The sequence below is a fragment of the Somniosus microcephalus genome, chromosome 6, assembly GCF_052327205.1.
Source record: "Somniosus microcephalus isolate GS21.2 chromosome 6, FLI_Smic_1.0, whole genome shotgun sequence".
Classification (NCBI taxonomy): Eukaryota; Metazoa; Chordata; class Chondrichthyes; order Squaliformes; family Somniosidae; genus Somniosus; species Somniosus microcephalus.
The window spans coordinates 25,765,659-25,780,941 of NC_140992.1; the positions used below are offsets into that span (position 1 = coordinate 25,765,659).

The window sequence follows — 15,283 nt, forward strand, 5'->3', positions numbered from 1 at the left end:
CTCAAATCACCTCCAGGGGCGATAGAGGCGAGTTATGCAGTCGGAGGCGATAATTAGCACCGGGCGCTAAACTTTGTGCCTGGCCGATATTAGCGCCCCAAAATGGGCGATACCGAATTTTTCCCCCTATATGTTTCAATTACATCACCTCTCATTCTTCTAAGCTCTAAGGAATATAGGCCTAGTCTACTCAATCTCTCCTCATAGAGCAATCCCCCTCATCCCTAGAACCAGTCTAGTGAACCTTCGCTGCACTCTCTCGGAGGCAAGCATGTCTTTCATCAGGTAAGGAGACCAGAACTGTTACAGTACTCCAAGTGTGGCCTCGCCAATGCCCTGTGTAATTGTAGTAAGACTTCTTTACTCTTATACTCTAATCACTTTGTAACAAAAGCTAACATACCATTTGCTTGCTGTACCTGCATGTTAACTTTCTGTGATTCATGTACAAGGACACCCAGGTCCCTCTGAGTGCAAGCATTTCCCAGTCTCTCACCGTTCAAAAAATATTCTGCTTTTTGTTTTTCCTACCAAAGTGGATAACTTCACAGTTCCTGATGTAAGCCCCCAAAGTGTGGACTGAGTGATATACACAGTCGACAACACTGGCTTGTTTTAAGAAAGACAGACCCAATAATTGAAGTAAAAACGGTTTATTCAGGCCTGGGGAGCTATGGCTCTTGCGTCCCAACACAAGGCTCCAACTCCACCGAATCTCTTGAGGTTTACACAGTTATACACATATTCCGAGACCTCCTACTCCAGAGGTCCAATCGATTTAAAAGTCTATACATTAATCACTAACTAGGTGTGCCTAACTTCTACAAGGTAACCAATAACATAAGTTTCACTTTTCACTGTATGGGCCTGTGGCCCCTCTGATTTCTTGGAAATGAGTCATCAGGTCATGTGATTTCTGAGAAACGAGACCCTCTCTTGACCACTACTAAGTTTCGTTTTTCCAGAAAAGGGTTATGTCAGTGTCTCTTTTTGTAAGTTTCATCTCTCTAAACTGGTATGGTCATTTCTGCAATTAAACATACGAATAATTAGTACATTTCATCTTTAAACATTTTGCTGCGCAATTGCGTTCTACTAAACGTGCCCCGTTACGCTCATTTTTAAATCTTACTTCAGTCCCTCCTTTTGACCTTTTGGACAATTGTTCCAAAACAGGTAAACATGTATTTCCACTGCCTGGTGTCTGCCAAAGCGTGCACTCCCTGGCCTTCTACCAGTCTAGGTTATACATGTATATGTCTTATTAATTTGGAGGCCGACTTCCCCCCTCTGTGGTATGGTGGTCTTTCCTCTACGGTGGGCTTTCCTTTAGGGTGGTCTTTCCTTTATGCACTCCTTCTGGTGTAACCATTCCCGGGGCCCCTTAGACCCTGCACTAATGGTTGAGGCTTTTCTGCTCAAGCCTGTCCCTCATTCCCACGTGGGGTGTGTGACGTGCCAATTCGAGACTGTCATCACACACCAGTCCTCATTCACCACCCTCCTTCTGCCACCCTCCTTCTGCCACCTCCATCTTACGGTTGGCCGGCCCAGTCTTTAATTACCATGCCCAATTAATCCCATATAATTTCAGGGCTTCCCATCGCGTCTTACACCATTTGCCTTGGAGGCGGGGGAGTTGTCCATTCTTAACATCGCTACCTGCCCCTCCTCAGGCTCTACTTCTTTCACCGCACCACTTTCGGCCTTACTCATTCTGGCACAAAGGCACTGGAGAAATAAAAATACACAATATATCAGAATAACAATCAAGAGGAATATCATTATGCCTTGTACCACCGAGGCGCCCACAGTCCCCGACCATCCTGGTCCCCAATTATCAAAATATGAGGAAGTGGGTGAGTTTCCTCTAATGTTGTACTAATGTCTTTCTGTTGTTTCTTTAAGCCTTCTTCTATTTTATGATAGTACTTTAAAATTTCCTTCGTTTCCTGCCGTAACTTCTGCCAAGCTTCCTCTAACTTAGGAATTGCCTTGGGCTCTGGTATGACATAAGTTTCAACCCTTTTTAGTAAGTCCCATATTATCAAATGACCAGGTTTTCCTATCTGTGTAGGTATCTTTAGACCAAAACAACGGTTTGGTTGGGGAATGGTATAAGCCATATCTTGATATTCATATTTCTGTTCAATTGTGGTGACACAACAGGTCCCATTGTTCCTTGATGCTACCCAGGTCCAGTGTATCCCCTTGGGTGAACCTCGAGGGTGCAATTGGTAATTTTCATAAATCCGTACTCTGATGTGTCTCCCTCGGTGGGGGGGTGTGTGCACACCCATGTCCTTCCCTTGTGGTGGCACCCGTCCACTACCACCCCCCTTTAGGTTTCATTCTTCTGTTTATTATCTTCATCCTTTTCCCAAAGCACCTTGGTAGGGACATCATGATATTTAACCCACTTTCCCTTTGTACTTCTCCTATATTAATCACATCGTATCGGAGTTGTCCCCCTTCTGGGAATTGTGGGATGGCCAGTACAAAGCCAATCATCTTAGTCCATGGGGTCAGACAATCGCCTGCCCGGTATACTTGTCCCATTTTACATTCCTTACATAGGCTTTTATTTGTGTCAATCCAAGGTTCCAGATCCTTATTAGTAATCCAATCAGGGATCTGTTCATTATTTATTTGCCTCATGTTATGCTGAGCATTCGACAATAGCCATGAGCCCTACGTGGCACATATTAGTTCCTTATCGGTTTGGCGAGAAGCATTATTAAGTCTATCAATAATTGTATTGATTGTTTCTGCATGGGGGGCTACTATCTCTTCCACCCCCGACAATTGCATTATTGTTTGGTTTCCCTGCCAGTGTCAATTGCTGGCTATTTCCAGTAGCTTGTTTTAGTAACTTCTCTATTTTTGCTTGTAATTCTTCTACTCCTTCGTTTACTCCTTCTATGTCCAAGCTATTAACTGTTGCTAACCCGGCCGCATACCCTGCTCCGGTCGTTTCCAATACTCCCCGTTTCTTACATCTTTGTAAGATAGATTTTTTTCTCCTGTGGATCCTCTAATTGTTTTACCCACAGGGAGTTCCAGGTTTGTTTTGTATCTCAAAAGTACTCATATTAATGGCAAGCTTAGTAACTCTATGTGCTACACTAGAATACACCTCATCCTGTGTTCTCCTTATTACTAATCCCCCTCGATAATGGCAATACTTATATTTATCCCTAGAATCAAGGCGAGGACGCTCCATCTCATTCCGGACGTCCAATGTTCCTGTAATTACAAAAAGGGGGCTGGTCGTCACCAGCCAGTTAGAATTATTCTGCTCTTATACATTTTATCAGTTCAAAATGCTGTACATCTGGTTCATTTCTTGTTCTGTGGCTCTGTCCCCAGACATACCTGAAGATGCAAACTATGGCATATAATATCATCATACACAGCCCTATCATTGATATATGTAGTAACTCCCCTTCCCATTCTTTATATCTTCTAGTATACTCCTCACTCTGTCAAAAAGGGCACCATCTCTGGTTTACTCATTGTCTTTCTTATATATTTTTAACTGGGTCCAGTGTTTCCACCTTCCTTTACCCGTTCCAGACCCATCTACATGAGCACGTGTCATTATTCATTAATACTTCATAAGGTCCTGACCATCTGGGTGCTAGCCCTGGTTTGGCTGGTATTATTTCTGCTATCACTTTGCTGTCTATTGCAAAGACCTCCTTCTGGTCGTCCCGTGTATCCTGTTCTCGATCCCGTATAATCTGTTGGTCTTTGGCCTCATGTCTCTAACTATCTGTCCAGATTTATCTTTGGGCAACAGGACAGCCTCCCCAGCAGTCTCCCGGCCGTTTGAGACGGTGCTGCAATTAGTTTATAAGATAACTTCCATTTATCAAATCCTAATTTTCCTTCTATCACTGTGGGGAAATATCAGCTTAACATTAAGAAACTTAAATTTAATAATGTCCAATATCTTTAAATTCTATTCAGTAATACTGAAGTTGTTGCTTCGTGAACTCAAACAGCTGTCAGTGGAAAGGGTTAACTCCTTCGCAGGCTTTTGAAGGTGGAGCTAAACATTATTGCGTCACTTCACGCAACCCAAAAAAACATCCCTGACTGAAAGACAGTTGTGGTTTCACACTTTGATTCAACATGAACATTTGAACTTCATTGGTCAGATTCCCTCTCTCAGTTGATCGTTTAGCTGCCCATCCTCTCGTGTGCTTTAATTTATTATTACGGACTCTTTGGGTAGGAGAGAGGTTCCTACTAATTCTTTGATTATATTCTTGTCTCTTACGGGTCTTCTACTGGTGTCATATATCCCTGCCTACTCCCGCTATCATGTAATCAGACACCACCCCAAAGGCATTCCGACTATCTATATAGGTTTACACATTTTCCTTTGGCTACCCCCCTTTGATCAAATCCTGTATAGGCTGGGCCATTTCTACTTTGTTTCCCGGGCCTGCCTGTTTGTTTGACTTATAATCTGGGGGCCAGTACACTTCATTCGCTTTAGGGTCGACTAAAGCTCCTACTTCTCGCAGTATATCTATCCCTAGGATTGTTCCTTCGGTGTTCTCGCATACCCACAACTGGGTAGGTATTATTATACATCCAATTTCTAGTAAGACTGTTTCGCTCTTATAAGCCCTGATTCTTCGTCCACCGATTCCTGCTATACTAACTGAAAGTTTCGTTCGTGGTAAGGGTAAGTCTGTCAATGAGATTGTGGCTCCTGTGTCTATTAACATTTTTTCACTGTCGGCCCCCTACCAATACGTCAACAAACATCCTCGGATCCCCCTCCCCTCTCTGGCGCGGTCCCTTCCTGCTGCCATCCCTAGAAGCTTGCGAGCAATCAAAGCACGCAGCCAGTCCTAATGCCCCTCCCATCTGTTTTTGGGCATTTGTCTCTTCCCTTGTGTCACTATGTATCCTAGGTAGACTACTTCATCCTTCCCTACCTATACCTCTCTAAGGTTTAACTCTAGTCCCGCCTTCTATAAGGCTTCCAGTACCATAGTCAATTAAATATTGTAGAGGGACCTGCCACTATCAGATATTCTTGCGGAGTGGAGTTATCTTATTCAATTCGGACTACACCAATTTACATCAACCAGAATTTCACTGTGGCCACAATGAAAGTCTGATTTTAATAGGTTAATTTACCTCATAACTTCAAGGTTAGATCTTAGACTGAAACTTAATCTTTCATTAAACAAACTTTTTGTTGCTCTTCTCAGTTTTTACACTCCAGCTTAACTTAAATTGTAATAGGTTTTTTTCATTCTGAGGGCACAATCTTATTTGCACATTCTTAAACTTCCAAAATCCCCGACAAGACAAAGGGGTTAAATGCTTTTACTTTAACACAGAGAAGTGGGTGGAGCTACAACACACAGCAGACAGTTCTTTTTCTTAACGGACAGATTTTCAGACAAAGGAATATTGAATCCTCTTAAACATTCCTAATCAGGAAAACATCCACACTCACACATTTTTATACAAACTGTAATTTCAGCATATGTCTAAGGTTCCTTTCACTCAGCAAATCTCGTGTTTTACTTGTCTTGGTACAGATGCTAATAACTTCCATGTTGGTAAAGCTTTAAGTTTATCTTTTCCTTCCTTTTTAAATCTGTGACTCAACAGCTTTCCCTAGTTTCCAAATCCCTGTTTGTTTGTTTTTTTTTGCTGGGGTTTCAAATTGGTTTGCCTGCAAATTAGATCTTTTTCCTTCTTTATCTCTCCCTTCTGTTTCAATTCCTTACATTATCTGTTGCCTCTTTATCTTTAGCTCCTCCCCACCAAGCCTTTGGCTCTCTGCACTGTTTCTTTTTATTTTCCAGGAGTCGGGTTATAGAATCCAGGTCCTTTGAGGATTCTTCTTCCACCCTCTTAGTCATAACTAACTGCTATGTTTAATGCTTAATTCACGATGTTGAGGAATTAGGTTTGTACGCTACGTTGTTCGCCCCTATAGCGTCACCTTCATTAGTTTCTTGCTTTCTATTAGTCACTTCGTTTCGTTAGACACACACCAACCCTTTAGTCCCGAGGTTTTGGTACTGTGGGGTCTGTAGCTCCCGGCGTCCTACTTGATCCTGGCCGTCACGTGGGACTACTGTCCTCTTAATTCAGGCTCAGGCTAGGTGCTGGGGACAGACCTCACCCTTGTCCGTTCTAACCTCTTTATGACCATAGGGTTTTATCTCATTCACTCACCACGGTGCACCCATTCATTCAATTGTTGAGATTTCGCCGTCTCACGGATAAAGAGGATTTCCCGCCTCCCCGGGGTAGGGGTCTTTCCGCCCCTGTCGGTTCGCCTACACACGGCTAAATGAGGACTTCTCTGCCTCCCGGGGTTTTTCCGCCCCTGTCGGTTCGCCTACCTACGGCTAAATGAGGACTTCTCTGCCTCCCGGGGTTTTTCCGCCCCTGTCGGTTCGCCTACCTACGGCTAAATGAGGACTTCTCTGCCTCCCGGGGTTTTTCCGCCCCTGTCGGTTCGCCGCTATACGGCTAAGGGAACACCTTATCCCTATCTTTTTAACCGCCTTCAATTAAGGGTGTCTTTCTCCTTACAGTTCTTTTATACGTCGATTCTGACTCAATGTCTCGCCAGCGATTAACCCCTAATTTTACAGGTGGTAATTAAAACATACTCCCCCGTCTTAGGTTAACGCTGTCCGAGAGTCTGGTTCAGAACGCGCATCCCATCCTCGTCGCCAATTGATGTAAGCCCCCAAAGTGTGGACTGAGTGATATACACAGTCGACAACACTGGCTTGTTTTAAGAAAGACAGACCCAATAATTGAAGTAAAAACGGTTTATTCAGGCCTGGGGAGCTATGGCTCTTGCGTCCCAACACAAGGCTCCAACTCCACCGAATCTCTTGAGGTTTACACAGTTATACACATATTCCGAGACCTCCTACTCCAGAGGTCCAATCGATTTAAAAGTCTATACATTAATCACTAACTAGGTGTGCCTAACTTCTACAAGGTAACCAATAACATAAGTTTCACTTTTCACTGTATGGGCCTGTGGCCCCTCTGATTTCTTGGAAATGAGTCATCAGGTCATGTGATTTCTGAGAAACGAGACCCTCTCTTGACCACTACTAAGTTTCGTTTTTCCAGAAAAGGGTTATGTCAGTGTCTCTTTTTGTAAGTTTCATCTCTCTAAACTGGTATGGTCATTTCTGCAATTAAACATACGAATAATTAGTACATTTCATCTTTAAACATTTTGCTGCGCAATTGCGTTCTACTAAACGTGCCCCGTTACGCTCATTTTTAAATCTTACTTCAGTCCCTCCTTTTGACCTTTTGGACAATTGTTCCAAAACAGGTAAACATGTATTTCCACTGCCTGGTGTCTGCCAAAGCGTGCACTCCCTGGCCTTCTACCAGTCTAGGTTATACATGTATATGTCTTATTAATTTGGAGGCCGACTTCCCCCCTCTGTGGTATGGTGGTCTTTCCTCTACGGTGGGCTTTCCTTTAGGGTGGTCTTTCCTTTATGCACTCCTTCTGGTGTAACCATTCCCGGGGCCCCTTAGACCCTGCACTAATGGTTGAGGCTTTTCTGCTCAAGCCTGTCCCTCATTCCCACGTGGGGTGTGTGACGTGCCAATTCGAGACTGTCATCACACACCAGTCCTCATTCACCACCCTCCTTCTGCCACCCTCCTTCTGCCACCTCCATCTTACGGTTGGCCGGCCCAGTCTTTAATTACCATGCCCAATTAATCCCATATAATTTCAGGGCTTCCCATCGCGTCTTACACCATTTGCCTTGGAGGCGGGGGAGTTGTCCATTCTTAACATCGCTACCTGCCCCTCCTCAGGCTCTACTTCTTTCACCGCACCACTTTCGGCCTTACTCATTCTGGCACAAAGGCACTGGAGAAATAAAAATACACAATATATCAGAATAACAATCAAGAGGAATATCATTATGCCTTGTACCACCGAGGCGCCCACAGTCCCCGACCATCCTGGTCCCCAATTATCAAAATATGAGGAAGTGGGTGAGTTTCCTCTAATGTTGTACTAATGTCTTTCTGTTGTTTCTTTAAGCCTTCTTCTATTTTATGATAGTACTTTAAAATTTCCTTCGTTTCCTGCCGTAACTTCTGCCAAGCTTCCTCTAACTTAGGAATTGCCTTGGGCTCTGGTATGACATAAGTTTCAACCCTTTTTAGTAAGTCCCATATTATCAAATGACCAGGTTTTCCTATCTGTGTAGGTATCTTTAGACCAAAACAACGGTTTGGTTGGGGAATGGTATAAGCCATATCTTGATATTCATATTTCTGTTCAATTGTGGTGACACAACAGGTCCCATTGTTCCTTGATGCTACCCAGGTCCAGTGTATCCCCTTGGGTGAACCTCGAGGGTGCAATTGGTAATTTTCATAAATCCGTACTCTGATGTGTCTCCCTCGGTGGGGGGGTGTGTGCACACCCATGTCCTTCCCTTGTGGTGGCACCCGTCCACTACCACCCCCCTTTAGGTTTCATTCTTCTGTTTATTATCTTCATCCTTTTCCCAAAGCACCTTGGTAGGGACATCATGATATTTAACCCACTTTCCCTTTGTACTTCTCCTATATTAATCACATCGTATCGGAGTTGTCCCCCTTCTGGGAATTGTGGGATGGCCAGTACAAAGCCAATCATCTTAGTCCATGGGGTCAGACAATCGCCTGCCCGGTATACTTGTCCCATTTTACATTCCTTACATAGGCTTTTATTTGTGTCAATCCAAGGTTCCAGATCCTTATTAGTAATCCAATCAGGGATCTGTTCATTATTTATTTGCCTCATGTTATGCTGAGCATTCGACAATAGCCATGAGCCCTACGTGGCACATATTAGTTCCTTATCGGTTTGGCGAGAAGCATTATTAAGTCTATCAATAATTGTATTGATTGTTTCTGCATGGGGGGCTACTATCTCTTCCACCCCCGACAATTGCATTATTGTTTGGTTTCCCTGCCAGTGTCAATTGCTGGCTATTTCCAGTAGCTTGTTTTAGTAACTTCTCTATTTTTGCTTGTAATTCTTCTACTCCTTCGTTTACTCCTTCTATGTCCAAGCTATTAACTGTTGCTAACCCGGCCGCATACCCTGCTCCGGTCGTTTCCAATACTCCCCGTTTCTTACATCTTTGTAAGATAGATTTTTTTCTCCTGTGGATCCTCTAATTGTTTTACCCACAGGGAGTTCCAGGTTTGTTTTGTATCTCAAAAGTACTCATATTAATGGCAAGCTTAGTAACTCTATGTGCTACACTAGAATACACCTCATCCTGTGTTCTCCTTATTACTAATCCCCCTCGATAATGGCAATACTTATATTTATCCCTAGAATCAAGGCGAGGACGCTCCATCTCATTCCGGACGTCCAATGTTCCTGTAATTACAAAAAGGGGGCTGGTCGTCACCAGCCAGTTAGAATTATTCTGCTCTTATACATTTTATCAGTTCAAAATGCTGTACATCTGGTTCATTTCTTGTTCTGTGGCTCTGTCCCCAGACATACCTGAAGATGCAAACTATGGCATATAATATCATCATACACAGCCCTATCATTGATATATGTAGTAACTCCCCTTCCCATTCTTTATATCTTCTAGTATACTCCTCACTCTGTCAAAAAGGGCACCATCTCTGGTTTACTCATTGTCTTTCTTATATATTTTTAACTGGGTCCAGTGTTTCCACCTTCCTTTACCCGTTCCAGACCCATCTACATGAGCACGTGTCATTATTCATTAATACTTCATAAGGTCCTGACCATCTGGGTGCTAGCCCTGGTTTGGCTGGTATTATTTCTGCTATCACTTTGCTGTCTATTGCAAAGACCTCCTTCTGGTCGTCCCGTGTATCCTGTTCTCGATCCCGTATAATCTGTTGGTCTTTGGCCTCATGTCTCTAACTATCTGTCCAGATTTATCTTTGGGCAACAGGACAGCCTCCCCAGCAGTCTCCCGGCCGTTTGAGACGGTGCTGCAATTAGTTTATAAGATAACTTCCATTTATCAAATCCTAATTTTCCTTCTATCACTGTGGGGAAATATCAGCTTAACATTAAGAAACTTAAATTTAATAATGTCCAATATCTTTAAATTCTATTCAGTAATACTGAAGTTGTTGCTTCGTGAACTCAAACAGCTGTCAGTGGAAAGGGTTAACTCCTTCGCAGGCTTTTGAAGGTGGAGCTAAACATTATTGCGTCACTTCACGCAACCCAAAAAAACATCCCTGACTGAAAGACAGTTGTGGTTTCACACTTTGATTCAACATGAACATTTGAACTTCATTGGTCAGATTCCCTCTCTCAGTTGATCGTTTAGCTGCCCATCCTCTCGTGTGCTTTAATTTATTATTACGGACTCTTTGGGTAGGAGAGAGGTTCCTACTAATTCTTTGATTATATTCTTGTCTCTTACGGGTCTTCTACTGGTGTCATATATCCCTGCCTACTCCCGCTATCATGTAATCAGACACCACCCCAAAGGCATTCCGACTATCTATATAGGTTTACACATTTTCCTTTGGCTACCCCCCTTTGATCAAATCCTGTATAGGCTGGGCCATTTCTACTTTGTTTCCCGGGCCTGCCTGTTTGTTTGACTTATAATCTGGGGGCCAGTACACTTCATTCGCTTTAGGGTCGACTAAAGCTCCTACTTCTCGCAGTATATCTATCCCTAGGATTGTTCCTTCGGTGTTCTCGCATACCCACAACTGGGTAGGTATTATTATACATCCAATTTCTAGTAAGACTGTTTCGCTCTTATAAGCCCTGATTCTTCGTCCACCGATTCCTGCTATACTAACTGAAAGTTTCGTTCGTGGTAAGGGTAAGTCTGTCAATGAGATTGTGGCTCCTGTGTCTATTAACATTTTTTCACTGTCGGCCCCCTACCAATACGTCAACAAACATCCTCGGATCCCCCTCCCCTCTCTGGCGCGGTCCCTTCCTGCTGCCATCCCTAGAAGCTTGCGAGCAATCAAAGCACGCAGCCAGTCCTAATGCCCCTCCCATCTGTTTTTGGGCATTTGTCTCTTCCCTTGTGTCACTATGTATCCTAGGTAGACTACTTCATCCTTCCCTACCTATACCTCTCTAAGGTTTAACTCTAGTCCCGCCTTCTATAAGGCTTCCAGTACCATAGTCAATTAAATATTGTAGAGGGACCTGCCACTATCAGATATTCTTGCAGAGTGGAGTTATCTTATTCAATTCGGACTACACCAATTTACATCAACCAGAATTTCACTGTGGCCACAATGAAAGTCTGGTTTTAATAGGTTAATTTACCTCATAACTTCAAGGTTAGATCTTGGACTGAAACTTAATCTTTCATTAAACAAACTTTTTGTTGCTCTTCTCAGTTTTTACACTCCAGCTTAACTCAAATTGTAATAGGTTTTTTTCATTCTGAGGGCACAATCTTATTTGCACATTCTTAAACTTCCAAAATCCCCGACAAGACAAAGGGGTTAAATGCTTTTACTTTAACATAGAGAAGTGGGTGGAGCTACAACACACAGCAGACAGTTCTTTTTCTTAACGGACAGATTTTCAGACAAAGGAATATTGAATCCTCTTAAACATTCCTAATCAGGAAAACATCCACACTCACACATTTTTATACAAACTGTAATTTCAGCATATGTCTAAGGTTCCTTTCACTCAGCAAATCTCGTGTTTTACTTGTCTTGGTACAGATGCTAATAACTTCCATGTTGGTAAAGCTTTAAGTTTATCTTTTCCTTCCTTTTTAAATCTGTGACTCAACAGCTTTCCCTAGTTTCCAAATCCCTGTTTGTTTGTTTTTTTTTGCTGGGGTTTCAAATTGGTTTGCCTGCAAATTAGATCTTTTTCCTTCTTTATCTCTCCCTTCTGTTTCAATTCCTTACATTATCTGTTGCCTCTTTATCTTTAGCTCCTCCCCACCAAGCCTTTGGCTCTCTGCACTGTTTCTTTTTATTTTCCAGGAGTCGGGTTATAGAATCCAGGTCCCTTGAGGATTCTTCTTCCACCCTCTTAGTCATAACTAACTGCTATGTTTAATGCTTAATTCACGATGTTGAGGAATTAGGTTTGTACGCTACGTTGTTCGCCCCTATAGCGTCACCTTCATTAGTTTCTTGCTTTCTATTAGTCACTTCGTTTCGTTAGACACACACCAACCCTTTAGTCCCGAGGTTTTGGTACTGTGGGGTCTGTAGCTCCCGGCGTCCTACTTGATCCTGGCCGTCACGTGGGACTACTGTCCTCTTAATTCAGGCTCAGGCTAGGTGCTGGGGACAGACCTCACCCTTGTCCGTTCTAACCTCTTTATGACCATAGGGTTTTATCTCATTCACTCACCACGGTGCACCCATTCATTCAATTGTTGAGATTTCGCCGTCTCACGGATAAAGAGGATTTCCCGCCTCCCCGGGGTAGGGGTCTTTCCGCCCCTGTCGGTTCGCCTACACACGGCTAAATGAGGACTTCTCTGCCTCCCGGGGTTTTTCCGCCCCTGTCGGTTCGCCTACCTACAGCTAAATGAGGACTTCTCTGCCTCCCGGGGTTTTTCCGCCCCTGTCGGTTCGCCTACCTACGGCTAAATGAGGACTTCTCTGCCTCCCGGGGTTTTTCCGCCCCTGTCGGTTCGCCGCTATACGGCTAAGGGAACACCTTATCCCTATCTTTTTAACCGCCTTCAATTAAGGGTGTCTTTCTCCTTACAGTTCTTTTATACGTCGATTCTGACTCAATGTCTCGCCAGCGATTAACCCCTAATTTTACAGGTGGTAATTAAAACATACTCCCCCGTCTTAGGTTAACGCTGTCCGAGAGTCTGGTTCAGAACGCGCATCCCATCCTCGTCGCCAATTGATGTAAGCCCCCAAAGTGTGGACTGAGTGATATACACAGTCGACAACACTGGCTTGTTTTAAGAAAGACAGACCCAATAATTGAAGTAAAAACGGTTTATTCAGGCCTGGGGAGCTATGGCTCTTGCGTCCCAACACAAGGCTCCAACTCCACCGAATCTCTTGAGGTTTACACAGTTATACACATATTCCGAGACCTCCTACTCCAGAGGTCCAATCGATTTAAAAGTCTATACATTAATCACTAACTAGGTGTGCCTAACTTCTACAAGGTAACCAATAACATAAGTTTCACTTTTCACTGTATGGGCCTGTGGCCCCTCTGATTTCTTGGAAATGAGTCATCAGGTCATGTGATTTCTGAGAAACGAGACCCTCTCTTGACCACTACTAAGTTTCGTTTTTCCAGAAAAGGGTTATGTCAGTGTCTCTTTTTGTAAGTTTCATCTCTCTAAACTGGTATGGTCATTTCTGCAATTAAACATACGAATAATTAGTACATTTCATCTTTAAACATTTTGCTGCGCAATTGCGTTCTACTAAACGTGCCCCGTTACGCTCATTTTTAAATCTTACTTCAGTTCCCCACATTGTATTCCATTTGCCATGTTCTTGCCCACTCAGTCAACCTGCCTATATATCTCTGCAGCCTCTTTGCATCTTCCTCACAGCTTACTTTCCCACCTAATTTTGTATCATCAGCAAACTTCATCTAAGTCATTAATATAGATTGTGAATAGCTGAGGCCCAAGCACTGATCCTTGCGGCACCCCGCTAGTTACAACCTGCCAACCTGAAAAAGTCCCGTTTATTCTTACTCTCTGTTTGCAGTCCATTAACCAATCCTGAGTCCTAATTTTGTGCAATGACCTCATGTGGCACCTTATCAAATGCTTTTTGAAAATCCAAATACACTGGCCTAGAAATTCAGCTGTTTGCGCCAGACGTTAGCGCCAGATTTCCGGCGCTATCCACTTAGCGCCTGGGCACCGCCGGATCTGCGCCTACGCCGAAATTCAGCTGGGCTTTAGCGCCGGCGCAAAGTGTTAGCGCCCGGTCAGCTGCGCGCGCATCTTATGACGTCATTCCGTCGTGCAACGCCGTTTGTGCGCCCCAAACCGGAAATTCAGTGGCGCCCGGCCGATGTTGGCGTGGCGCTACTAAGAACTGTGAAATGGAACTCAACAGAGGCCCTGTGGGATTCGGGGAGCGCTAATTAAAGGGCACATCCACTCACCCATAAAAGCTAGCCATTTCGCTGCAATGACTTGACTGGTTTGGATTTCTGCACAGAGAGCAAGGCACAGAGATTACTGATTTCGGACACCATAGGAGAGGTCTTTTTGGCTTCTAGCCAGTGCTTTGACATTTGCATCCTTGTGATTTTGCTGGTTGGAACTTTGTAATGGGGGCTGCATGGGGGGCCAACCCTCAGTTGCGACATTTTGTGCGAAGGGCTGGCATACGCTTTGAGACAGGCCCAGGCATGGCTAGACGCAGAGGGGCCATTAGGCGTCGCCAACGTAGGCCTTACCCAGTCAGGCAATACCGGGAGCAGGTCTCATATCTCACCATGACTGCGGCGCATTGTGTTAAGAGGCTGCGCTTCAGAAGGGAGGTGGTTGAAGAGATCTGCCAGCGGCTTCATGCAGATTTGCAGCCACAGCTCAGGTCCAGGGCGTCTCTCTCGGTGGAAGTGAAGGTCACGGTGGCTCTCAGCTTTTATGCAAGCGGCTCCTTCCAAGCCGCTGCTGGGGACATCGCGACCATCTCCCAGTTCGCCGTGCATCGCTGCATCCGACAGACCCAACACAAGCAGGAGCAGCATGCATTCGGATTTGCCAGGATCGCGGCCTTCCCCATGGTGCAGGGCGCCATTGACTGCACGCATGTGGCTATGCGGCCACCTATCCGCAATGCCGAGCAAGACCGCAACCGGAAGGGCTACCATTCCCTAAATGTGCAGCTGGTGTGTGACCACAGGCAGCGCATCCTAGCTGTCAATGCCCGCTTCCCAGGAAGCATCCACGATGCCTTTATCCTGCGACAGACTACTGTGGCTGACATGTTCCAGGCACAGCCTCAACCAAGGGGATGGCTTCTCGGGGACAAGGGCACCCTTTGTGCACATGGCTCATGACCCCGCTCCGCGCGCCCAGGACCCCAGCGGAGCTGGCATACAACGAAAGCCATCAAGCCACAAGGAACCTAATAGAGCAAACGATAGGCGTCCTCAAGCAACGGTTCCGTTGCCTGGATCGTTCGGGCGGGTCTCTTCAGTATTCGCCGGATAGAGTCTCCCAGTTCGTCGTGGTCTGCTGCATGCTCCACAACCTGGCTATCCGCAGGACTCAGGCACTGCCACCTGACATTGGGCCACCAC

The 15,283-nt window shown here is 44.7% G+C and overlaps 1 protein-coding gene and 1 long non-coding RNA gene across 2 annotated transcripts in view; one reads left to right on the top strand and one right to left on the bottom strand.

The window, feature by feature from the left end:
• The window catches only part of LOC147115542 (phospholipid scramblase 1-like), a 123,798-nt gene that overhangs the window by 76,449 nt on the left and 32,066 nt on the right, over window positions 1-15,283 (top strand). The gene's annotated exons all lie outside the window — the stretch shown is intronic.
• On the bottom strand, window positions 638-13,475 carry LOC147115543 (uncharacterized). The gene is made up of 2 exons (XR_015078636.1): window positions 7,787-13,475; window positions 638-7,199 (listed from the first exon to the last, which is right to left on the bottom strand). It is a non-coding gene; the product is annotated as an uncharacterized LOC147115543 (long non-coding RNA).